Source organism: Accipiter gentilis, chromosome 3 (genome assembly GCF_929443795.1).
Source record: "Accipiter gentilis chromosome 3, bAccGen1.1, whole genome shotgun sequence".
NCBI classification, from domain to species: domain Eukaryota; kingdom Metazoa; phylum Chordata; class Aves; order Accipitriformes; family Accipitridae; genus Astur; species Astur gentilis.
This window is the reverse complement of record NC_064882.1, coordinates 39,790,253-39,816,286: the sequence shown is the minus strand read 5'-3', so window position 1 is coordinate 39,816,286 and position 26,034 is coordinate 39,790,253. Positions and strand designations below refer to the sequence as shown.

Sequence of the window (26,034 nt, the reverse complement as noted above, 5' to 3'; positions counted from 1 at the left end):
AGAAAATCCTCTGGGTTTCTCCTAAGTATGAAAAATTAAGATTAAATTTATACTAATATTTTTTATTCAAAAGAATATGTGAAGATGGAATATTCAATTGACTGAATTTTTAAAAAAAATCAAGACCTGCTCTTCTCACATCTTTTGCCTGTGTTGGCTACAGAAACACTAGTGTTGTTTACTGATTATTAAAAAATTAATTAGTATTGTTATTTATGTACTTATTATTAGAGCTGCTTTTAAAATGTTTGGCTCCCAAATGCACTGCAAGATTTTTAGCCAGCTGTGTTTGCTTTACGAGTAGTTAAATATTTAGTGCATTTAAATGGTTAAAATTATTTTAAATGTGCAACTTAACAATAGTGCTTTATGTTAATATGGCAATCTTAAAAAAACACAAACACCACCACCACCACCACCACAAAAATCTTCCCAATCTACACATTTCTCTCACTAGACTGGGTTTGTAGCCTTCTCTTGTTATTCTTTTTTCTTTCTGGTTGGCTGATAACAAAACCAAATGAAATGGGGCAACTAATGGCAGTTCCTCTAACAAAGCTGCTTAATTATGTAGAAACATTATATGAAGCCTATACAAGAAGAATAATATGCTCTGAAGTCATTAAACTATTGACAAGAGATTTCAGACAGCAAACAGATGATTACAGAGGTCTCAATACATTTATGCAGACAAGTAACCAGTCTTTCAATAGTTTCATTAAATTCATTAGTATTCAGGGTAGCAGACAATGTAGATGCATGAGCCTTTTCAGAGCTGAATCCGTTATGTTTTTGTACAGTCTTTTGTTCCAGATTTGTTTATACCTGGAAGTTACGTGGTTTTCTACCATATATGAAAAGGAATGATAATACAGTCTGAAAATTTCCTAAATGGATACAGTTTCAAAATACTAATTGATTTTGTGCATTTACCAAGCATTGTGAAATGACGCTTAAGAAAAGACAAAGTATTAATAATTTTCAAGTAGTCGTACAAATTGCTGCCACATGAAAAGGCCCAGTGACTGTAGGTGATACATGGGCCTTCCATGCAAATCAGTTTTTGTTTTAAAGAAAAACATCTTTCACTCCATCCAGACCAACAGCCTATGAGTTCACAAAGAAAACATCTCCAGAATAAAACATGATACACATAGTTTCACTAGGGTTTTATTTTTAAAAAACTTAAGCTGCTACAGCCATTTTAGACCTGGTTCTTAAAGCAACCATGTTGTTTGGAAAAGTTGTCAGCCATCTTGTTGAAAAGTGTGTTTTCTGGCAGGAATAGGGTGAGAGAGTAAAAGGAAGAAATACAAACCTTTCTAGATGGATTTAATAAGGATATGAGAATGATTAAATGTAATATTTAATAAGGATGTGAGAATGATTAAAATAAATGTAATATTTAAACAAGATTATTTAGTATTAAACATGAAGATTTTTCCCCTGAATGTTAAAGAGAAGCAAAAGCAAGGTGCGAGTTGTCTAAACAATTACAAAACAAACTCCAAGTAACAGGAAATTGTGATTCCTGTTATAGGCTGTGGCACTATCAAAATATGTTTTACTGATATATGAGCACAGCCCAGTGATACGAAAAAAGCAAGAATGTTTTACTTGTCTAAAAGAGGTATATGTGTTAAGGCCTCTAAAAGCACAGAATATGGCTATGTCTGTGCATTACTTGCATAGACATGAAAAAGGAGCAGATGAACCTATAATTCTCGTTGAGGAAGTTTAGAGATCTGTCGAAATAGGGGGGCAAATATCCATATGAACAGAGAGCAAAACTGTAAGGTAACTAGCTATGTATGCAGCATTCTCTTTCAGAAAACCTCTACTTCACAGGCATAGTAAACAGTTATATGAAATTTTTATCTGCTATTGCCCCTTACCCCTTCCCTCTTCACCATCCAGAGACTCCCGTAGGTGGTAGGCAGATGCGTACGGGGAGCAGGATTTCTCCGTGGCCTGCCAAAAATACCTGCGCAGTTGGAGGGGGCACCCCTCCATGCTCACCACGGTTGTCACCCCTTCCCTGAGAACATGTCCCGGGAAGCACTTCCTAGATCCTACTGATTTTTTGGAGGATGGCGAGCAGGACCCCCACTCCCAGCTTCACACACCTGGGTCAGTTGCCCTATAGCTTGTGAAAGTGGCTGTGTAGCAATACCAAATCTATGACCCTCCTGCCAGAACCACCACGTTCATTGCACAGGCACGGCCTCTCTTCCCCCTTACGCCCAGACGACAAGCCGAGCTGGCAGCAAAGGCAGCAAGGGACTGGGGAGGTAAGATTCAGTGCCTGGAGGGGAAGGAGGTGCAATCCCTGCTGCTCTGGGCTGTAAGCAGGAGGAGGTGGGAGCATGTTTAGTATGCGATGAGACGGGAGACAGGTTTGCCGTTTCTCTGCTGCAACATCATGTTTGTGTACACAGTGTGATTCTACAAGCTACGAAGTGGTACAGGTCCATATACAGTATTTAAAAGTAGGATTACGCTTTTAGTCTGTAGAATCTGTTTCCATGGCAATCCCCAGGTTGTCTCCCTGAATAGGTTTAACAATATGGGATTAACCTCATCTTTATTCACCACTGTTCAGTGTAAATCTGAAGAATGGGGGGGGGGGGGGGGTAAGACATTACTGTGTAGCAAGTTGCATTAAGTTTCCACCTGAGGGAGAAAACCAACAGATTATTAGTAGTTCTTTAAAAAATACTCCCGTTCATCATCACAGATTTCTAGGAGAGACCTGGGGGATATTGAAGCCTTTTGCTCTGTAAAAGTTAGAGCCCAAAGGTAAAAGTTCAAGTGGTCACTGGATTACAGACTTGCTCTGTATGTGCATACAGGTCAGAAGTTCACTCCTGTCTGTAATGTGCCAAAAAAAAGCAGCAGTGGCTACACATTAGCAACAGCACAGAAACAATCTGCCTTGGGTGCCTTTTCAAACAATGCAGCGAAAAGCTACTCAAGAGATTTCCTTGACAGTAATAATGTGCTGTAAACAGTCATTCCAGATCCAAGGATAATTACCTGCTCAAATTCTAGTCAAAAAGTGGTGTTTTAAAAGATTGCATGGGCTTGACCCAAATTAGCAATACAAAATAACATATTAGGTTGTCATTCATTAAATTTGACATGCGGGCAGATGAGGAGAACACAGCTGGGAGAGTACAAACAGATAATTTTGAAAATCTTTCAAATTGAGGAAACAGTAGCGTTTGTACTTCATAGTGAAAATCACACAGATTCTAGTTTTAACCAGCAGATGGAGCTTATGTGAAACAAACAGGGGAAAAGATGCATCATCATCATCACACAAAGCAGCGTTTTGGGGCGCTGCTGTCTACAGGACTGGAGGAGGGCATGGGGAAAAAGCTAGAAGGTTCTGGCCAAGGCAGGATCAAGCAGAGGCGGGAGGGCAGGTGGTGTTCAGGCTATACACATAGCAAAAAGGGAAGAACGTCGCTATAATGAGTAAACTGATTTAGACCTTGAGAAATATGGAGGGAAAAGAAAAGGACAAAAGGAGTGACTAGCATTAAAAATGCACCTGTTGGGTCCAGCTGATATGAGAAGGTCTGAGATTTTGCTGCAAAATTAACCAATTCTGTATTTAAGATAACCTGTTATGCCTCCAAATGTGTCAATTTGATTTTATGAATGACAGGCTTTAAAAATATGTATTTGGAGTTATTCTTTGCCTCCAGGGTTTTTTCAAGTCTGTAAGGTTTGCAGGTTTCTATCTGCAGTTAGAAACACAGAAAGCCAACAATCTTATGCCATCATCTGCCTCCCAAAGTTAGGTCTCTAAGAAAACACCAAATGTTGTGTTACTGTCAATAAAGCCCTAAATCTGCCACCTCTGCTTTTTCAAACCCATCGAGAAGCAAGACAAGAAGCGTATGCAACCCTCCCCCACTCCATCCCAGATTTTGTAGACCTGACCCTGCACTCCTTGTATATCTCCAAATTCCTGGTGAAGTCAGCCAGTATTATAGGAGTGCTGGAAAAATAGGAGGTCCCTGCAAACCAGAGATACCTTTCTGTTTGTGTCCATTAAAGAAACAGCAGAAGGTCAGCACACCATTTTAGGATAATTTTTACCTTTGTATTCCAAAAAAGAGAAAAATGGGCTGCATCCAAGGGCCATTTTAGTGGCAATAACATAACTTTCTTTAGCAATTTGGCAAGGCTGAGGCTGCTTGTGATAAGCAGTGGTTTAGAGGAGAGAGGATTATAGCCAGCACATGCACACAGCTGTATGACTTGGTAGCAGGCAAAATGCTATGTAGCCCTATTGTCCCCCAGGCATATTCGGGCTTTGTCTGTCTCTAAGGAGGGAAGGAGAACTCAGCATTTCCTTTACAAGAACAGATAAGAAAGATATCGATGACAGATAGGTTGATTTGCCGAAGCCTGATGCTTAACATTCCTGTGCAGAATTTAGGGCTCTTGAGCCTCAGCTGTTGTTACCTCTTTCTTGCTGGTTTTGCTGATGATGTTATCAGTCCTGGCCCATATTTTTCCCTAACAATAAGCCTGAATGACCCTACCAGAATATATCTTTCCACCCTTTGAATGGCTGTCTCTTGTTTACATTCCAGCTTTAAACTTTCTACCTTACATAATCCAGACCAAGCCTGCAGCACAGATCTCACACTTTTTTATCCTGCTCTCCTTGACCTGACTCACACTCCCATCTTCCGTGCTGCCGTACAATGACCTCCCCATTCCAGCATGCAAGCCCACAGCCCCTCCTTTATTCAAGTCAAAGAACTGCTTTTCTCAAGAGGCCTCCCCACAGAGATAATGAAAAGCAGATTAAGAGATTTAAATAAGGAGTTGGTTCCTTTGGAATGGTCAGTGCGCTTTCCCTTTCTACAACCATCCTCTATACTGTAAATTTTCTAAATCAATGTTTGTCTGGATGTCTGTGCCTTGACCTCAGCAGGACCTAAGCTGTTGGGCCCCAATCCTACACATGCATATTCATGCCATGTCCCTTTGCTATCAGTGACATTCACAGACACAGAGTGGTAAAGGAACAAGTGCAGTTATGTATTTGTAAAGTCAAATCCTGGTGCTTGCCAGATAATATCATAGAAGTGTTGGAAAGGGCTAAAAATTAACATTTTTATCTTTGTTCTTGTGACACAGAAAGAATGGCAACCTCCAAGGCAAGTGAAGCGGCAGCTCTGTTGACAGCACTTGGTTTAGACTGATTTGTAGGTATATGAGAATCTTGAGGGGAAATACCTGGTAAAATGTGATGTGAAGCTATAAAAAAATAACAAAGAGCCATCAGCACAAGTACATCCCAGTAGTGCTTTGCCAGTACCCTGCCTTTTTCTTATGTGGCTGAATTTCAGGCATCAGAAACAGAAGCCGCTTTGTCTGGGCTTTCCCATGTAATCAGCAACCTCTCTCCTGCCTGTCTTAGGCCTCTATTCACTTTATTACCATTATAGTATCCCCTAGAGACAGATTTAGAAGGCATTCACCCCCAAACGTCCTGTTACCTTAAAGGGATTAGTTATTTTTTCAGTAACACATTACATGCTTTAATCCTGGTTATGTGAGTGTATAAAGCGTGGCTAGCGAGGTATATGTGGATAGAGCGAGAGGAACTCATTGGGACTAATCTGAGAAACAGGTAAAAGTAAGCCATCCAGATGGCTCATCAGCCAGGGTGATAAGCCCCACAGTCATTCCAATACAACATACATCGATCGTTTTCTTTTTTAGTCACTAATCCAACAGCCGAAAGAGGAAATACACCCAACAGATACCAACAAAAAGAGTCCATTCCCCTTTGGCTCAGCCAGCAGTGCTTTCCTGTCATGCCAAGGGAACAACCTCCTCCCCTTTCCGAGGCCTCTCCTCCCAAGGAACAGACATCTAACTCTCCCTGAGCGGGAAGCCTCTTTCAGCGTGCCAGCTGGGAATCAGGGCCCTGGGCTCAATCCCAGCACCTGTGCCTAGTTTTCTTACAGAGCGCAGCCAGCTGCTCTTCCAGGTCTGCAAATGTCCTGTATACCCCATTTCTTTTCATTTCTGTGTATTGCTTTGGATAAGCAATGCAAATGAGTTGCTTAGATTTGGATTTTTGCAAATAACGCTATTTTACATTTACCTTAACCTGGTTTGTGTGAAGGATCATATCGGGGTACTGACAAATGGAGTCATGCAACGTTTTCAGTAATCCTTAAACCAGAGTTGTTGAAACAGTAGTGCCCAGAACCCCTGTACTATTTTTGAGGGAATTTGAAGGTGAGCAGGATATAACCACAGGCCACTTTGGAAACTAGTGACATGGAGTTTGGGAGGAAGAAGTGTTTTTGATGGCTGGTGTTTGTCAATGAACTTTTCTGGCATTACACATGGTAGCAGAGAGTATAGTTGACCCTGAGGGTTCACAGGCATTAGATAATTGCTTTGGCTCTGATTTAGTTCACAGCACGTTAGACTAGTCATTTCTATCTGTGACACTGAACTATCAACTGCAAACTTCCTGTGTGGAAATAATTATGCATCTTTTCCGAGTTTGCATTATGTTCTTATTTATCCAACAGTTCTTACGCAGAGAGGCAAGGTTAGAGTTAAGACTGTTGTCACTGCTAATAGCTTGACTCTGAAAAGCCTTCATATCATTCAAAAATCCTAGTATAAACAGGAGCCTGACTGGGGTTTTCATTCTGTACTTCGACAGGAAGGGGATACACAGAGGTCTGGAAAATAATGAAGGTGGGAGGAAAGTGAATAGAAAATAGTTATTATCACTGCTCATGATACCATATTAATTCAATCAGTTTATCCGGGAGCAGGGTTTTAAAAAGAACAGAAGGAAATACATTTTCATATGAACTCGTTGCCACAGGATGTTCTAAAACCCCAAAATATAAATACATAGGTTCAAAAAGAAAATAGACAGATTCGAGGGAGCTAGGCTTAACGAAGTCTCTTGACACATGCTCATCTAGATACAGTGTCCGGTTTGGAAGTTAGGAAGTTCCTAAACTACTGGTTTTCAGAACCAGGAATGACACAAGCAGGTAAGAGCTACTTTTCCTATGCCTTGTTTCCAATTCTAAGCATCCATTACTACTTCCCTTCTTGGCTTCCCCTAAGGAAAGGACACACCTGAGCCTGCTTTGAATTTTAAAATCCTTCTCCATTCTGCACAAATAAAGGTAAGAATAAGAGACCATAAATGATTACCCATAGGCAGCTAATTGAAACTGTAGGATGCACGTCCTTAACTGGAACCAAGGAGGTGTTTGAGGTGGACTGAAGGGTCACTATTGGTGGGTCTCAAGGTACTTGACTTGAGGTGTGCATGGCTCGCCCCATGCGGGGGGGACTATGGCAGTTCAGTTAGTCCTAGACAAGCACAACACTGTTTCTGCCATCCTTACAACTCCAGGTGTTGCTGTCACCAACAGAAGAACAAACAGGTTGACGGAGGTGGGGGTTTTTTGCATAAAAGTGAAATGAAAGTCAGGTCAGGAAGGGAAAGGTTTTCAGTCCAGTTGGTAACTTCCACAGAACTTTGCAGCACACAACTCTACCAGCGTAGGGAATTCAACATCTTCTTTGGCTTTCTTACCAGTGTTTCCTCTTTGGACTTCACAAAGTTTAACTTCTGCCATAATCCACCTGGCAACAAGTTACAGTCTATCTCCCCCTAGTGGGTAATTACCCATGAATGCCAGGAGCAGACATACATTAAAAACTTGCCTTGTACTTGCTTTCCATTACCTTCTTTCTTCAGTTGGCTTATTCTTTCCTCTGTGATCTTTCTCACAAACACATTGTGTTTTCTTGATACCCTTTAAACATCATGTCTGCTCTTCCTCCATTCTTGTGCTATGTGAGGAGTTGGGCTGCTTGAGGGTTTTCTATTTGACTTTGATGTAAGTGGAAATGAAAGTAAAGAAGCTGCCCAAGAATGAATTTTAAATGAAATATTCTACAGATTGGTGGTGTTTGCACAAAGGCACATGTGCAACCCTCAGTGCGCTGGAGACTTAGAAATCTGGGAAAAAGAAAACCCTAAGACCTACCTTCAGTGGGTTCCTGAGGTTTGTAATTTATTTTTTCTATCCAGAGTCAATCAAAAGAAATTTACAGTTGGGTTTTCTTATCCTTAAAGTTGATTTATTTAGGTGGAAAATCTTCTGCATTCTGCTTAATAGTTTATTCGCTTTGCTTTTGTTGTTCCATTACCAAAAATATTAACAGCAAAATACATAAGCCAGCTGTGTTATATCTAAAGTTAGCTCTCTAACAGCAACAGTTAACTACCAAAGAGTATTCCCAGAGCAGAGCTGACGTTAATTGAGAAAGATAGTGCTCTCAAATATGTCAAGACAAGATGCTATAGAAATTGATTTAACCAGACCATGCCTTTTGTCTATAGAACTGCATTTCTCTCCTTTGCAGAGCATATAGGCTAGATACTATTGCTGTTAGTCCACTGAGATTAATGGAAATATATTAGGGATGAATCTCAAAGGTGTTTCCTTTCTCTGACTACTCTGATTTTTTTTTCTCTGGTTAAGCACATTTCAAAAAACAAGATGAACAAGCCAATATTGTCCAAATGAAAAATGACAGATCTGGTTGAAAGAAATTTTTAGGTCAGGCGTTGATAGTAATACATTTCTTGAGTTATAGTAGGCTTCATATTAATCATTATCTGTTATCTTTCTGTTTAAAACTTTGAATTATCTAAATAAAACAACAGGAAAGGCATTTAGTTCCAGTCCAAGTATTTTCCAGGTTCCTTGAGGCACTGATGTTTTTCTCAATTCACTGTGGTAATGTTCTTCCTCAAAAGTCAATAATTAGAATCCCAACAGAGTCTTTATTATGGCAAACTTAAGTATCACAAGGAGAATGAATGAAATGAAGATAAACTGAAATTTAACTGAAACTAAGTAAGATCATGGATTATTTGTTCTGAGCAAATTCTGCTCCTACTAACACCTATGCAATCCATGTATTTACATTATGTTGTGAAACAGCATCGTACAAAAATAATTTTGCTATACAGCATATCAGGATTATCAGGAGAGTTATTTTACTTACATGGGTAGAAAAATACTGCAGTTTTTGCTCCCTTTATAACTGAGATGCCAACATAACTAATTTCATTTCACTGTAATAAAGATGGAATGAATTCCAATCCTTCTCCTACATCAGTAACAACATATTTTTATTCAGCTGAGATGTTCCATAAACCTGCTGAAGGTAGGAATTGCAGATGGCGCTGAGACAGGATGTCGAGGCTGGGAGAAGGTACTGCAGAAGAAATTTACAGATTTTGTCTCCAGAGCTTTACTTGCATTGATATACAGGACAAAAAGAACCCACGTACTATCAGCTTTCAAGACCAGCTTGTAAAGCTGACAGTAAGAAAATGTTCTTTTGCTTCCAAATTGAGTACATTTGTTCCAGAATTTATTAAGACGCCGTAAACAAAGAAACTTACAGTGCCACATCCTGTTCTTTATTTAGGTTGGATCAGGGCTTCATTTGGCATTACAGAAACTAGAACGACTGCACTGGGCTAAACCAAGGGCCTGAGTCCCTTTATCCAATCTCTGGTCATAGTCAGAAATGAGTGCTTAGGGAAAGGGTATGAGAAATAGGGCAAGCATAGAGTGTTCCTGCCATTAGCCTACTCTGCCTGCAGCAGTGACTGTGGTATTTCATCGCTGCTGATAAAGAAATACAGAAGGTAGTCTAGTGGTCTGAGCACAGAGCTGGGAGCTATGAATCTGCGTGTTTCAGTCTTGCCTCTGTCACCAAGGTTACTTGTATATTGCTGTGTCCCAGCTCATGTGCATGTGTGCTTGTGGCAAACCTGCGTTCAAGCCTCCGCACTGCAGAGGCACACACAACCCACGCTTATGTACTCACAGTCGCATTCACACTGTAGTTGGCCAGGTCTGGTATTATGGTTTGGAGAGATTTGTTCCTCCCTAATGAGCTGCTTAACATCTGTGATTGCATCCTGAAGAGCTGCATAGTATCCCGGTGCACTTCTTATTGTGGCCCTTTATCTTTCCCCCATTCCTTCTGGTTCCTCTATTTTTCACGTGGTTATCATCACCAGTCTTTGTGGTCCTTGTGCTTTGTCTTAAGCTTGTCATCCCTCAGTTCTTACACTCTAGAACAGCAGGCTCAGTGCAGTGTAAAAACTCTGCAAATGTTTTCCCCGACTGCGTAGCCTGAGTCAAGGTCAATCTATCAGGTAGCATGGAGAGGCCAACTTTTTCAAATGTCCCGGCTGAAGCTGCCAATAAAAAGGTGTGCTGTTAGATTTCCAGTACAACCAGAAGGATAACGTTTGTCACCTCCTTAAAAATTCCTGTTAAAAATTTTGTTTAAAAACTATGCTCCACCTTGCTTCAGGACTACACTGCAATTCCCAGCACCGTGAGATCACTCCCGCATGGACCCTGAGAAACTGAATCCATCAGCTGCAGGCCCACTTCTGGTGAGCTCACAACTTCACCGTTGCTCCTGAAAGTCTGCCGCCTCCTCCTCAACTGTCTCTTCCAGTGCAACCATTGTTCCCACCTCCACTGGTCTACTATCCTTCCAGAAACACGACGTGGAGGACTGCAAGCTCCACAGTCAGGGCACTACGCAGAACATGACATTGCAGGCAGGTAGATAGGGAGTTGCCAGAATTCCTGTTTCCATCTCTAACCTTGCAATGGAGAGCCTTTACCAGTCCGATGCATTACTTGCCCTCTACAGCCATTGGGCATGTCCTCATTCCTGCAAGCTGATTCAGGCTGGCTGGATCGAAGGGCAGATTTGAGGTATTTCTCCCCAAATCCTCCCCAAATCTCCCCAAATCAGGTTGAGCAGAACCCTGGAGAGCTCCTCCTCCTCCTCCTCCTCCTCCCTGCAGCCTCCAGCTGCGCCTCTGTGCAGGGCAGGGGTGCACAGAAACTGGAGTAAGCCACATGCAAGTCAGGGTTGAGTGGTAACCAAATATGTCTAACCCAGGGGGAAGCTGGTGGGAAGAGCGGAGTCAGTGAAAGGGAAGTAAGCGAGCAAATAGGCTGGAATATACAGGCCCTGGTATATTGGCATGTCAGTGGAGGGCTGTGTATAGTAAATAAATGACTACAGATACACATGCTTTAGCTGTTTCCCCAGGGTAAAGTGAGTAGGAGTGCGTTCAAAGAGTAATATTTGCTTTATACTGTCCTGCGAGCACTGGTTCAATGTATACGTTAGGAAGTATTTAGAGGTTGTATGTGTGAATGATCAAGGAATTTAGATAACAACCTGAATAATCAGCAGCATACACCAAATCCCATCAGTCTGATCCCAATCCCAAATTCCTTACTTCTCAGTGTTACAATTTCACAAGCAATTAAAATGGCTACTTAGCTACATTATGTTATTATGAGCGACATCACTTGTCAAGTATTTTAAGTATGAAAAGTGATGTTAATTGTTAGGCACTACTACGCAGGTAAAAATTACACCCCAGTGTTAAGAATGCACAACAATATACCATTCACTTGTTTAATATGAAAGCTTTGAAAGTGTGATATGTGGGGGTTTTTTTACATTTCTACTACAAGACCTTTGTTATTACTTTGTTCATTAAAATTCTTCCTGCAATAAAGATGATTCAGTGATTTTGCAAACCAACCTTATCCGTAGAATGTTATAATTTGACAATTTCAAGGCTTTTCAACACAGACCCTTGCATATATGCCATATATCGCATTGCAGATTTCATCCAATAGCAGAAAATGTACTCTGAATGCAATATCATCTTATCAGTATTCTAGCACCATAAGCTTTCTCACTGCAAGCAGGGTACTGTTCATTACAATGAAACTGAAAATGGAATAACTGAAGGATTGATTTATATGACCTTCACTCAGGAATGTTCTAATTCTGACATAATCTCTCTGACTGAAATCCTAAACACTGTATAATTTTGATTTATTACCCTTAAAAGAAGGAGCTTAGATCTATAGATCAACAGAATACCTAGCATGAAAAGGAGTGGTGCAACAGCTCAGGAAGACTGCAAGAAAATGCAGATTGATCATGTGACTTTACTCCAAACATTGTCTCAGCCAGCAAATCCAAGAACGGGGCTGAAAGCAAGTGGAAAAACATTATGCGGATGTTTTCACAAATCCACTCCGTCACTAAGAAATCTCTCTTGATTATATACATTTTTATAGCAAAGATAAGAACATGTTAATAAGTTAAAGCATGAACCAATCTGTTTAATAAAAGTTGCAGGAAAGGTTTATTAAAACAGCTAATTTATGGCAAAACAGGGTCAGAGCTTGATTCCTGATATACTATACAAAAGGCTCCTTTGCCAGGCAGCTCTGTTTTCCTCCTGTACCAGTACCAGCAGTATAATCTATTCTATGCTATTCTGTCCTAACATCTGCTTGTCATGGGGGCCAGGAGAAAGCTTATCTATAGCGTGAGGGTATGCTGGACGTGTCTCTGACTGCTAGTAGGTAAAAGCTAGAGCAGCCCTACAATGTGCTGCTTAAATAAAATAGCTGATATCTTTAAAGCAGCTGGATCTAAATCAAGTAGAATTTTATTGAATTGAAAGGTGAATCAGGTTGGTTGTCACTTCTTGGATTTTTTGGTGAGGTAAAGGGAGCAATTAGAAGGGACAGATACAAACTATTCACAACAAACTGGTTGATAAATGTATGTATGTTAAAAGCCCGATGAACACAGTTCTAATACCTTCCAGAATTGAAATCAACAGGCGATTTAATTTTAAGCGGACTAAGAAACAGAAAACTGCCCCCCACCCGCGCCTTTCTTCTGTTCTTAGTGTTGGGTGAAATGAATGCTTGCCTCCTTCCCTCCCACACACTCAGCTCACAGTTCCCACCTAGCCACTTCCCAGTCCTATTTTGGACATATCTTTATCTTATCACCCTTCTCTTACAAATCCTTCTTCTCTACAGCACTTAACATCTGCCTTTTTCACAAAATCCACCTTTTACAAGTGGTACCTAATCAATCTTACTTTATCCTAGCCAGAAAATGGAGGGTTTTATTTTAGAAAAAATTCTTTTTATTCAGTGCATTTTGTGGCTGGTATGAATACTTTAATTCTAGCAGATGCAGGAACATTTGTCTGCTTCACTGTATTGTACAATGCTAGTCCAAGCATATTATTCCCACCTATGAATGGGCCTGTTCCTTATTACTCCCAAAGATCAAACATTACACAATTCCTCCAGTATTTTGCACTTAGGGACAGTCTGAGCTACAGCTACTGCAGCCACTGTAAAAGCACTACAGCCTCAGAGAGATTATTCCTTCCTTCCTGAATACATTAGAGTGGATATACCAGGAACTAAATTTGTGCTTAGGGATAGCATGAAGTGCCTGATTCTTTTTATGTATTTGTAGAAAGGAAAAAGAAAAGAAAAGAAAAAAAAAGTAAAAAAATCCCAAAGTTGGGTGGAATCAAATTGAGGACATTTATTCCCTCAGCTATATGGACAGTTTTCAAGAGTAATAAAATAATTTATATCAAAAACTGTTTTCTACTAGCATGACATAAAGGACTGTAAGTGGTAGACAAAAGAAAAAAAACCCTAGTGCATATTATTTTTATAATCAATTAGCACCATAACCATATATGGTGCATATAAACATATATGAATACAATACAGACAATATTTGAATCTTTGGACTAGAAAACTTAAATGCAAAGCCAGTTCTGCAAACCAATCGTGGCATGCTTGATTTTTAGCATGAGCTGTTTATTGAATTCTCAAATGAATGTATTTATCGGTAGGAAAATCAAAACAGCAGAGGAAGTAATATAGTCTTAGATTTCCCAATGGTGAATTCATTAGCAGAGTCAATTCTGGACTCAGCCTGGTATCTTATCCACCAGATAACACTCACTTTCCAATATAATGACAGATGATCGTAAAAGCTTAACAGTGTTTTGCTATGCTGGTAAAGCAGATAGGGATGGGAGTGAAGAACAGCATGGTATCTTCTTCTTCAACCAATGGCAAACCATTAAGTATAAGAGATTAAGAACTAGACTTTATTAGGATTATTATCAATACCCTCAACAACAACTATAAAAAGCTCCAAGTCAAATGGTTCTGACTCACTTGTTGAAGGGTACTAGCATCTGTGGAGGAAATTCTGGGCATGGGCTGTCACCGGTGGCTAATCCCTCTGGAACAGGTGCACGGCAGTTTGGCAGTCCCGCATCATAGCAGGGCTGTGAGCCAGGGGATCCAGCTCATAAAAGAGATGCCCATTTGGAAAAGAGGTGGAACTAAACAAGAAAGGGCCCTGCCTGTCTTGGCATCTCTCCTGAGTGGCTTCCACTTGCAAAATTTTGGTGACTAGTAGAATTTGGAAGCCTTTCTCTGCTCAGTGCACATCAGTGGTAATACCCTACTTGTCTTTCCCTGATATCAAGTTCTCTTGGGCCACAGCAGCAACTCTTGGGTGAAGTACTTTTGCAGCCGGTATGTTTATCATGGTAAATTCAACATTCTTTATAAACTGGTGACTGTTAATATTTAAAAATATCACTAGAATGCCTAAGTCGCAGATCAGTCTAACCCGACTAAGGTCAAAGAACATTTATTGAGCCCTTTCAGGACAAAAGGCAGAAATATTGCAAAATTGACTTTAAAATGAATGAACAAGGAATACAGACTCAAAATCTGAACTCTGGCAGATGCTGAACCCAGTGTCATTTGATCTGCAGTAGTACTTGAGTGTCTGAGTAGGTCAGCTGAAGCAGAAGAAAAATGTTCTCAAAAATTATTACTCTTGTTCAACTAGGCCAAACTGGTGGCTTCTGAATAAGAGAAAAAGATTTTCTTACATTGTAAGTATTATATATAATATAAATAAAATAACATAAAGTCTTTTCACTGATTCAGATACATCTATTAAAAATTACATGGTTTAGAGAGGACCCTATCGTCAGACCTGCACTAGACAGATGGAAAGACTTCTTGAAGGGATTCTGTTTTAATGTGAAATACAACATATCTTTCAATGTAGTATTTCTTCCCGATTAAAGTAATTCCATTGATGGAAAGTCTATCATAGTTTATGATTACAATTTATTGTACGCTTATTGTATTCATTATTAACCTGAGCTGTAAAAATATTAATACTAGTAATTATTAAACTTGAGAACAATGCAAAAAAAAAAAGACCAAAAAAAAAAGAGGGAAATGAAGCTGATTAAATGTCTGCCTCCCATTGATTGCCAATAGCTGCTAGTGTTAAATTAAGAGGTTACTTTATTGTCCTCTGCAGCCAAGCTCAGCCATACTCCATTCAATAACCAATAATTTAGGTCTTTGAGTTAATAATAATTACAATAAAAGTATTCCCCACTTTCTGGCATGCTGTGTTTATTTTAGGATATTAACACAGCAATCCAAATACAACACGTAAGACTCCCTCGGGGCTTTCTGTCTCACATCCCAGACCTTCTGTTTCTTTATAAGCTTTAACAGCCACAGTTATAAGAGATATAAATAGTCCGAAGCACAAGAGAATCTCCCTTCCCTGACAGAATCTTTATTTACAAGCTGTACAAACCGAAGCAGGTCAAATAGTCCCTTGCTGGCAGGTTAATAAGGCCCACCTGCCAAATAAACCCACCAGTGAACTCCACAGGGTCTACATAAATCCAAAAAGCTTGGACAAGAGAAGATTTTCTCCCTAGGAATCACACTGAGATGGGATGCTTATAGTTCAAAAGGGGTTCATCTTTCAAACTCCAGAGTGCTTGTCTACCTGGCACATAAACTTGAGTGCGCAAAAAGCTTGCAAAAAACATGGTTCTTAGCTTCAGAAGACACCACTATTTAACATTTATATTTCATTATTGCTTACGGGACACCTGCATATCAAGGGCTCCTGTACTGGTGCCCTACAAACATGTAAGACTTTGAAGTCTCTGCCCTTGAGACTTTTTAAAAGGCAAGTATAGTTGGGTCATAAATCAAATCTTTAAAATTATTTAAGACTTAACATACAATTAATTTGCCTACAATGCCATGAAAAGGAAATGGAAGAATGGGATAACTGATTATTTAAGCTGACCTAGAATTTAATTCTCAGAAGCCACAGTAAATTTTTTAATGAATATTGACTGCTATCAAAATGGAATTCTGTTCCGACACCTGAGCTGTTCAAACACTACTCTTGGGTAAATGTTTCCCACTGAATCAATGACTTCTTTATGTTCTTTACTGCATCAGCTGGGCCCAGCAACTGTCCCAGCGTGGGCATATCCATAGACCTTTCAAAAGGCCTAGTTACTATGTTTATATGGCATTGTAAAAGGCATCTCCAAAGCATCCTTCAGTTTTTTGTTTCTGTTCATAGAGTCAGCAAACTGGTAAATACTGAGAGCATGCCTCCTAATTTATTATACTTTTAGGATGGCATCAGTCAGATGAAGACAGACAGCCATGCAGCAGTGGACTGTAGCTGAGCAGCAGAAGCTCTCTGGCCCAAAACTCTGAAGCAGGAACTTGTGATCTGTTCATGAAGGGACTTAGTTTACCTTTGCATGCCAGGCTGAGAACTGCAGCAGCAGTGCCCAAGCTCATTCATGCACCGATCATACGTCCCAGCCTCAGAGGTAGTAACAGTAATCGAGAAGGGTGATACGTGGCTGGAGAGGCAGTGTGCGTATAGGGGGCAGGGACCACAGGTTCAGTTTTAACTAGCTAGTTAAAGTCTGATAAAGTTCTTCAACGTATCGTGAGGGACATGTCCATACCAGGCCTACAGGCTGTCTGCTGCCTGCCTGTAAAAATCCCTGGGGACAGGTTACAGGCAAACCAGGGAGCACAAAAAGGCTTGCAGCTATTTCTTCCTGCAGGTCTAGAGTGGGCTAGACCAGACTCCCCGCAGGCACTGGGGATTGCAGCTGTATTGAAACATGTAGGATTGGGGCTACAAAGAGACAGCTCACATGCGCAATGCTAAGTACATATATTTGCCAGAGTGACTCCAAATACAAGTCAAATGTAACAATTTTACAAGTATACATGAAATAAGGAACACACTTGAATGTGCATTTAAGATGGTACGCGTGGCAAAGCATTTAGTCACACTTTGAAGGCCTCTGTGTCAGATGACCAGAGGGAGTGCTGGGTTTCAGGATTCTGGTGTTTTAGGTGAGCTGCGTGCTGGGAGCAGTGTACTTCTAGTCAGATGCAAAAGTACCTCTTCTAGCCCTTATAAAGGCCTTCTGGGGTGAGACAGAAGTTGGGGCTTTGAATCACAGGTTAGACTCCCGAATTCTGAGTGCCATTTAAGTGCCTATCCCTCCTTTGGACCAGTGCAAACAGTTTATTCCTGACTTGAAGAACCAGCTGAAACCCAGAAGATGCATTTGCCCTTCAGCAGATACCACGTGCCCAGTTACTGTAGCAATTGCAAAAGGAGGAGTGTCCAACACATGGTGGCTTGTGGCCATGGGAATTATGCTATTATTAGCACAGTGGTACTACAACCATGCCCAGCTTCAGTGTGAGACAATGTAGAGTGGGTGAATCTTCATGTAGATCGTCTCCTACACGCTGGCCAAGCCCAACACCTCTTCTGTGCTGAGTACGTTCTTCATTTGAATCACAGTTTTGTTCAGCTGCTGTAAGCGCAGCTGAGACAGCCCAATGTTTTTCTACTGTACGTAAACTGGATGCAGATCCCACAGTGGGATCACTCTTGCATATAGGGTTGAGCTGCTGACAGCGAACCGCAGTATAACTCCTGCAGGCAGCTTAGCAGCCACCTTTCACTCCCTGCTAGGGCTCCTTCACCAAGCAAGGGTGTCTCATAAAATGCCTGCACTGATCTGCAAAGTGTAGGCTCTGGCTCATTAACAGTAACTGAAGCGAACAAATATAGCTTAGAGGAGCGAGCATATCAAGCTCAGGAAGAGTGTAAGAACATGGTAAAATGTGCAAGAAACACGTCCTACTCCTTTCAGTTTTCACAGCAAAAACCAGCACAGGTGATAATTCAGCAGTTAGGCCTGCATTTGCAAACCTGCTCATCCTATGCCTCAAATCCAGTTGTTTCAGCCCTCATTTGTCAAGTATTTGGCACGTACTCAACACCAATATAAAACAAGTGCTAGGCATCTTATATAAAGTCTCCAAACAGTTCTCAAAATTAGTGGATATCTCTGAAAAAGTCTGTCAATGAGCATTTTTCTCAAGGCATATATACTGCGTAAATGGGATATGATCACAGCTACAGTTTCTCAGTACAGGAAATTGCCAGCCACCAACATAATTAGAAACAGTTCATATGATCAAATTAATCATTCAAAAAAGAGCAATTACTGTTAACAGAATAATGGCATGCCTTAAAAAAGAATGAAATTAACCTTTAGGACCGACATAGTTACCCTCACCATTCTGTACTGAGGCAGCAAAGATTAATATATGTGCAAAATAAAACACTGCATTAGCGTCTGCTGAAAACAGAAGTAGCATTATCTATCTGGCCTATTCAACCCTTAACAAACTTTATTCTTTGGCACTGGCATAGAGTGGAAATATCAATAGTCACTTCTCTGCCAAAATGGAGGGGAAAAAAAAAAAAGAAAAAAAAACCTTCAAGACTTCCATTGCTATATAACTTAACACATTGTGTTTGTTGCTGAACAATAATTACACGAAGATTAAGCATAAGTCAGTAATTTGAAATGCAGCAGAATTAACATTCAAACCTACATTCCGGCTCCTCAAAAGCTAAGAGTTATAGAGTTAAGCTTTAGCCTTTACAAGCAAAGATCTAGAAATGCATACCAAACATCTTGCAAAAAAACCTGTAATTTTGCTCTGTAGTGCTAAGTATTAATTCTGATTAGAATGTACTTCAGTATTTATACTTCTAAATGAGATTAAATTTATGTTTATAAACACATTATATGTTAATGTGTTTTGAATCCTCAAGCTGTGTGTTTCTACATAGATTAGATTTATTCTGAATGTCAGCAATGTTTAAATTAAGTCATATTGATGTTGAAGATAATAAGAGACATATAACATCTATAGATAAATTTATTAGCGCACTGAAGTTACTTATACCAGGCTGGAGCATGTTAGCTGCTTAGAACTGGTGTACAGCTGTTTTTTATCATCCCAACACTGGGAAACAGCAGGGACATGCTCCTCAGCTTTCCTTTCTCTTGGCCTCTGCCTTCCCCTGAAGATGTATCCCACTCCCTCAGGTCTTCAACTTTCCTCTCCTTTTGCTCCCTCAATGACACTTCCCTTCCTTCTGCTCAGCACAAGTGAGGCAAACAGAAATACGTATTTGCGAGAAAAGTGACATTTACTCCCTTTTTTTCCCCAAGTGAAAACATATCTTGTAAACAGACTGGTGTATAACTCATAGTATGAAGAAGATTGACATTTAACCGTATATTTTCATCAAGGTTATAATTTCTTAGTCTGAACAGTATTTAAGCTATAGTTCCACTTAAGACATCTCATTTAGACAGAGACTAATTCTGTTTGAAATTCTCTAAGCAGATTATTTTCTTTTTCCCAAAGAATCAACTTGCAATTAAACAATACTATTACTCCCTTTTTATATGAGATTATACAAAACATTTGAAAAGTCTGAAAAGCCTGTACCTTCTCATTTTCAAATGAATTTAAAAGTAAAAACAATTCTAATACACAATGCTGAATTTTCAATGAACTTAAGTCAAATTAATTAGCAAATATACGTGTAGGTTCTCAAGAACGCTTTTAGTACTATAATTTTAGGATGACTATGCTACATTTAATATAAAATATTTTGAAACGCTGATTTAAGTTTTTACTTCATTCTTTCTTCTGCATCAGCAGCTTGCTGTCTCCATATTAAACAGCATGCAACGTGTTGCATGGCCAAAGACATAAATGCATACATGCCGATAAAGATTTTTCTTAACAGTCATGATGACACATGGACTGAAGTGCCAGGATCAGTGGCTCTATCTAGCTATACCTAACATAGCTAAGGATAGGTTCAGACAGGGTTCAGGCAGGTTGGAAACAACGATTACTCACTGTTAATCCGAAGGAAAAACATGGACTGCTGGCCAAAGTCAGCACTTAGGTGATGGGTTGCCAGCTGACAGCATGAAGGAGAGGGTAATGGTGATAGGAGGGACAACACTGGGAAGGTATCTCTGCATCAGTGCTACAACAAAACAGAACAATGGGGGGCATTAACCTTTCCAGTGTATTCACATTTTGAAGTAGAACTACAATGCCTTCAGTGTTTAGCCCTAACAGGTGGAAGTCTATGAAACAAGAAAACCTACATTTGTAGATTCTATATGGCCTAGTTCAGTCCTTATCTCATTAAACACCTATAGTACAGGAAACACTGTGGACATGCTGTGCTGCTGTATTAACTTGGGAATATCTGATAAACTCATCGACTGCACTCATGTAACTTCAGTTCAACTCTACTTGTAGTTATGTTTACATTGCCACCAAGACAATCTGCATTCAGGAAAATATTTACTAAACAGAAGATTATATAAAATCCTGAAACACAAATAAAAAGGGATACAAGAAAGGAATTCAGAAAGTAATCAATCCTTAGGATCCCTACAGGAGAGAAACGCAAACACGAAGCTCCTGACACAAAAGATCTACAATGAGATTAAACGTGCTTGCTAACTGCACCGTCATTACAATTGGCCTTTGCCAGGAGAAAGGCAAAGCTTTAGCGCAGGGACTGCTCATCTCCATTATTTCTAATAGTTAGAAGTACCCCAAAACGTGCCCCATCCCCTTGTTAACAGGGCTGACCAAACTCTCAGGGGAGAGAGTTCTGCACTGTTGCATGGAGTGGTGCCACACACGTAGAATTTGTTTCCGAGCTCTGCCTAACGCAGTGAAACTACAGCAACTGCAATGTAGGCCTTAGCTTTTCTGGTACTGTCTGTCCCTGTGGTGGCAACAACAACAACAACAACAAAAATCTTCCTTCAGCTTCAGAATTTCAGTATACCCTAACATGCCTGAGGTCAGGGGCACTGACTACCATTATTGCTGAATAAATGATCTTGAAAAAGTGTTTAAATTGTAAATTATCTTTCAGCCTAGTAACTAATTGATAATCTCTAAAATATTTAAATATTTCTAGAACAATATGAAACTGCTACATTTATTTAAATTCCTTCATTGAGTTGAACAGAGGGATATTGATCTTGATTACTTCTTGACACAGTATATCCATAAAAGTTGAAAGTATGGAGCAATAAAATTTTAGATACCAAATGAAACAGGGGTCATTAATAAATGAATACTATTATCTGCTCTAGCTGTGCATCTTTTGGTTTCAATGACCTGTTTGGCTATGCAAGAAACATCAAACTGTTAAAAAATTATTGGCTAATTCAAAATTGCAAGAAAATGTAATGAAGAGAATAAAACCTCCAAGACATTCAGTCTGGAAATTTGCAACTACTAGAAACAGATCAGAGGACATTTAATTCAACTCTTTTGAAGCCATCACTCAAGTGTAATGCAGCGTGCCTGTTATTTGTCAGCACAAGCTCATTCTGCACTGCATGTGCATTTACACCATGAGAAGTTAAAACTTTTTTTGAACTCAGTTTTCAGAGGCATAATATAACTATACCCACTTTCAAAGAATCGGCCTCTTTGCATACCGCAGTGAAAAAATGGAGGGATTTTTATTATCACGATATAAGCTCAAGAAAACACAGCTGGTTTTGAAATTAAAAAACCTGCATGCGCAGTTTCTGCTTAAAAGGGTCATGACATTGGAGAAGTTTGCACCAGTGTCTATGTACAGTATAAACTGGTGCTATTCCAGTTAAAGGTGTTAACTCCCAGCATAAGCTTTCCTGGAAAGTCGCATGGTAGGTCTATCAGGAGGTAATTACATGGTTGCAACTCTTAGTAGCATAGGCAAGGCCCGTGATCTATAGGAGCTGAAAGGACTAGGGAAGATTTGTTGTCACCTTGACCATGATAGGAAAACCCTTCCACTTAAATCTTAAACAACTGACACAGAAGGCAAGCATGAGGACTGCATTATCTGGAGGATCTTACGCATTCGTAATTAAGTACAGAATAAAAATCCGTTTCTCATTTTAAAAAAGTCATAGATGAATTTATATCATTGAGCTTGAACACAGAATTTATTCCTGACAGAAAAGTAGATAATGCATTTGTAGCATGCCAGTTATTGATAACTAACCTGGTTTCTTATGCAAGTTTTTAGGGGAGGGGAAACAGCAAGCACCCCTGCAAACATGTCATGCTTTGTACTTTTAATACTTTAGAATTATTGTTCTACTATGGAAGAAAAGCACACCTGTATATATGCCTTTATGTAGCAAAACAACAGGATTCACAAATTTGTACTTCTATTTATTTGTATTGATAATGGTGCCTCTATTTTTAATTAGAAAGCATTTTTTTTCTGTAAATGCATATAACTAAACTTTAAAAAGGAAGGTGGAAGATAAAATTGTCATGCCTTAACTCAAATTAGCAATTTTAAAAAGTGATGTCACTTTATCTTTTTCTTTAATGCTGTAAATAATGACATTTGGAAACTAAATCTTGTTTGTCTAACACCTTAAAGATAGTGTATTTTTTTAACAGAAAGGCTGTAAAATGAGTTAAGATATCTTTATCACTACAGACGGATTTCCTTCAGCCACCCTGAGACTAAAGTTTTAATCAGCCAATGCTTTTTCATTACCAAGTAATTAACGCTAAGTTTGCACTGTTCAACTGTTAACTGCCATGCTAAGAAAGGTGCACCCATCATGAAACGCACACGTAAAAACATTGACAAACTTTAACATATAAAAGTAATTTAAGTATTATGTTAAATAAATAAATAAATCTGAGCCTTTCTGTAACAGATGGTGTAATTTCACCATTCTCCAGAAAGTATGATGCTGGTGTGTTCCCCTCCTCCATTATCATCTGTTTACCTTTCCGAGGAGTTAGGTGAGGCCCTTAGCTACCAGGTTAATGCAGTATCCATAGCACAGAGGAACTATATTCTCAGCCTTGTACAGAAAACACAGGTTCTCGCTGCTCCACAAATCCTCTATCAAACCATCGAAAGCTTGAAAAAGTTGGCCATTACCTGCTTTGCATTATCTGGTGGGACGGTTCATGAGAATATTTGTTCCTGTCATAACATGACAGATATTTAACGATTTGGCCTAAAAAAAATAGCTGTGCTTTCAATTGGCAAATTGCAAGCACATGTACTTATTTTGGTGCAAGCTTTAAAAAAAAAAAAAAAAAAAAAGAAACAAACCAAACCAGGCCATACTTCCAGAAGAGACAGCCCGGGTAATTCGCAGCGAGGCGCACTTGGGTTCTTACAACCATCGGACAGCCTCGAAATTGTGTGCAGTTGTACGGAAAGTCAAAACATTTGGCTTGAATCAGGATTTTCAGAGAGCGCACGTGTACGGTTGCTGGGGCCAGCGGGTGAGGGGGGCACGTTCACCAGGCAGTGCGGCCCACGGCGAGCGTCCCTGCGCCCAAGGCGGGGGAGATAAACACCGATATTAAAAATAAATAAATAAATAAATTATAAGACACAAGTGTTTTCCACCGACCTCTGCGGGGCCGGCGGGTCCTCGACGCGCTCTCGCCCACCTGGGGACGCCACCGCGGCGAACCAAGCCCCCCCCCCCTGAGCGGGCCGGGCCCCACACAGCTCCCGCCTTTGGCCCCACCTTGCCCCGCGGCCTTCCCTCCCCTGGCACCCGGCCCGCCCTCCTCTTCCTCGCCGGCGGCCCTGTCAGGGCGGGCGGGCGGCCCTCGGCGCGGGCCGGGGCCCCGCTCCCGCCGTCCCCGCTCGCTCACCGCCGGCGGGGCGGCTGGCGCTGCTCCCGGCCGCCGCCGGGCCGCTGGGCCGCGCGTGCGGGCGGCTCCGTGCGGGGGGATTTGAAACAGCCGCTCCAGGGGCAGCGCAGCGGCGGCGCCCAATCAGCGGCCTGGATTTTTCGCGCTGGTTCTGGCCGGAGGAGGAGGCGGGGCCGCCGCGCAGGATCGCCGGAGCCGCCGCCGCCGTTGCCGCCGCCGCCGCTGCTGTTGCCGTGTCGCTTCGGCTCCCGCCGCTGCCGCCGCTCCCCGGCACCGAGCTACCGCCGCCGCCTCCGCCCGGCTCCCGGGGGAGAAGGATGCGCTAGGGCACAGGTCAGTAGGCCGGGAGCGCGGCTGGCTTCCCCCCCCCCCCACTCCCGCCTCCCCGGGGAAGGGAGGAGGCACCCGGGGCACGTTCCCGCAGGCCCCGGGCGGGAGGCGGGAGCGGCGGCGGCTAGGCTCCCTCGTCGGCGGGGATGCTGCCGCCCGGCCCCGCGCCTCGCCGCCGTCACCGGGAACCTCCTCCCCGGCTGGGACCGCGGGCCCTGCCCGGTAAAGCGCTGTGGAGGCGGCGTGGGGGTCGGGGGTCCCGTCGCGGAGCATCCGTTTCCCCCGGGGACTGCCCCCCCTCCGCCGGAGCTCCGCTCCCCCTTAAACTTACCGCCGTCTCCCCGCCGTCTCCATCGCCCGCCCCTGCCCGGGCAGCCCGCAGCGCCCGTTTCCCCCTTCCCCGGAGGAGGATTTTTTTTGTTCGCTCCCCCTCTCCCTTCCCCCCCCCCCCCCGCTACCTGGCCCTCGCTGAGGGGCCGCGGACCCCCCCTCACCGCCCCCGCCCGCCCCGGAGGCTGCCGCAGGATTTCTGCCGCTGGCTGGGCCTGACTCTTGGGTGGCGGAGGAGCGGAAAGCAGCGATGCCGAGCCGGAGTCCCGGCTGTTGTAGCTTCATCCTTCCCCCCCCCCCCCCCGCCGCCCTCCTCCTCCTCGGCGCTGCGGGAGGTCGGGGGGCAACATAAAGGGGTAAGGGAGAGGTGCCCACCCGTCCCACCCCCCTCCCCTGGGGGGGGGGGGGGGGATCAATCACTGCAAATCAGAAAGAAAACCGGAGGCGGCGGCGGGGGGGGAGACGACGACACGGGACCGATGGGAAGGAAAAAAAAAAAAAAAAAAAAAAAAAAAAGCCTCCTCCAGGGTTTAAACCGCCTCCTGAAGGGGTGGGGTGGCTGCAAATGCCCCCCCCTCCCCACCCCGCCGTGGCGGTGAGGGTGTGGGGAGGTGGAGGCTGCTCCTGCCCCTTCCCTCCGGGTAGGACTGGGATTGTACGGCAGCAGGAGTGAATGTAACTCTGGAAATGTATGGAGGGGGAAGCCATGTTTGATTTATTCCTCCACTAAACACTGGTGTGATGATCCTTCTACTTACACCCTTCTGCAGTCCATCCTGGACCTGTATGGGAGGAGAGCCTTGTTAGGAAAACGGAAAGAAAACATTCCTGCGAAGGCGTGTGGGCTCGTTGGCTCAATCTTCATTAAGTATAAGAGGATAGGGCTCTTGTAACTTGAATTGATATTTGTGTGGTAAAAGAGCCTGGGGAACTTGTATTCCCAAGGCCATAGTTACAGCTCATCCGCTGTGGCTTTACCGCTCTGGGGGTGGAGAAGGGAATTTGCCACACTTCTTGAACATATTTATACTTGCTTTTTGGTTTTGTTTTTTTTAAAATGTGTCGGCTGAGAGGAGGAGTAAATACTAGTAAAAGTACAGAGACCGTAAACACCATATTTAAACAGATTTCACAGAAAACGGGCCTCTTGCTAACAGGCATTAAACAAGCAAGAGGCTGGTATCAGTCATTGCCCATGCATTTCGTGTGCGTGAATAGTTTCCTTATTGGCATTTGCATTAAAATTGGTTTATAATGATTCTTAAATTTAGGAGCTAGTGCTGCCCATGCTGAGTAAGCTAAACGAGGTCTGCTTTAAAAAAAAACAAGATATGTTTGGCGTTTAGCCTTTTCAGACATCTAAGGAAGGTAACTGTAAACACTGTAGGGTGGCAATGAAGTTTGTAATAGATTTTGCAGAGTCCTTGCTGGTGGTTTATGCGGA

General features: G+C 41.9%; 1 protein-coding gene across 4 annotated transcripts in view; it reads left to right on the top strand.

Annotated features, from left to right (window-relative positions):
- The window catches only part of NSD2 (nuclear receptor binding SET domain protein 2), a 105,025-nt gene that overhangs the window by 1,378 nt on the left and 77,613 nt on the right, over positions 1–26,034 (top strand). For 3 of the 4 annotated variants that reach the window (XM_049797442.1, XM_049797421.1, XM_049797447.1), the window contains exon 1: positions 24,146–24,263. The exons of the other annotated variant lie outside the window; for it this stretch is intronic. The gene's annotated coding sequence lies outside the window, so the exon portion shown is untranslated. Of the gene's footprint in view, positions 1–24,145; positions 24,264–26,034 lie in introns of those variants that run through there. 4 annotated transcript variants of the gene reach the window in all.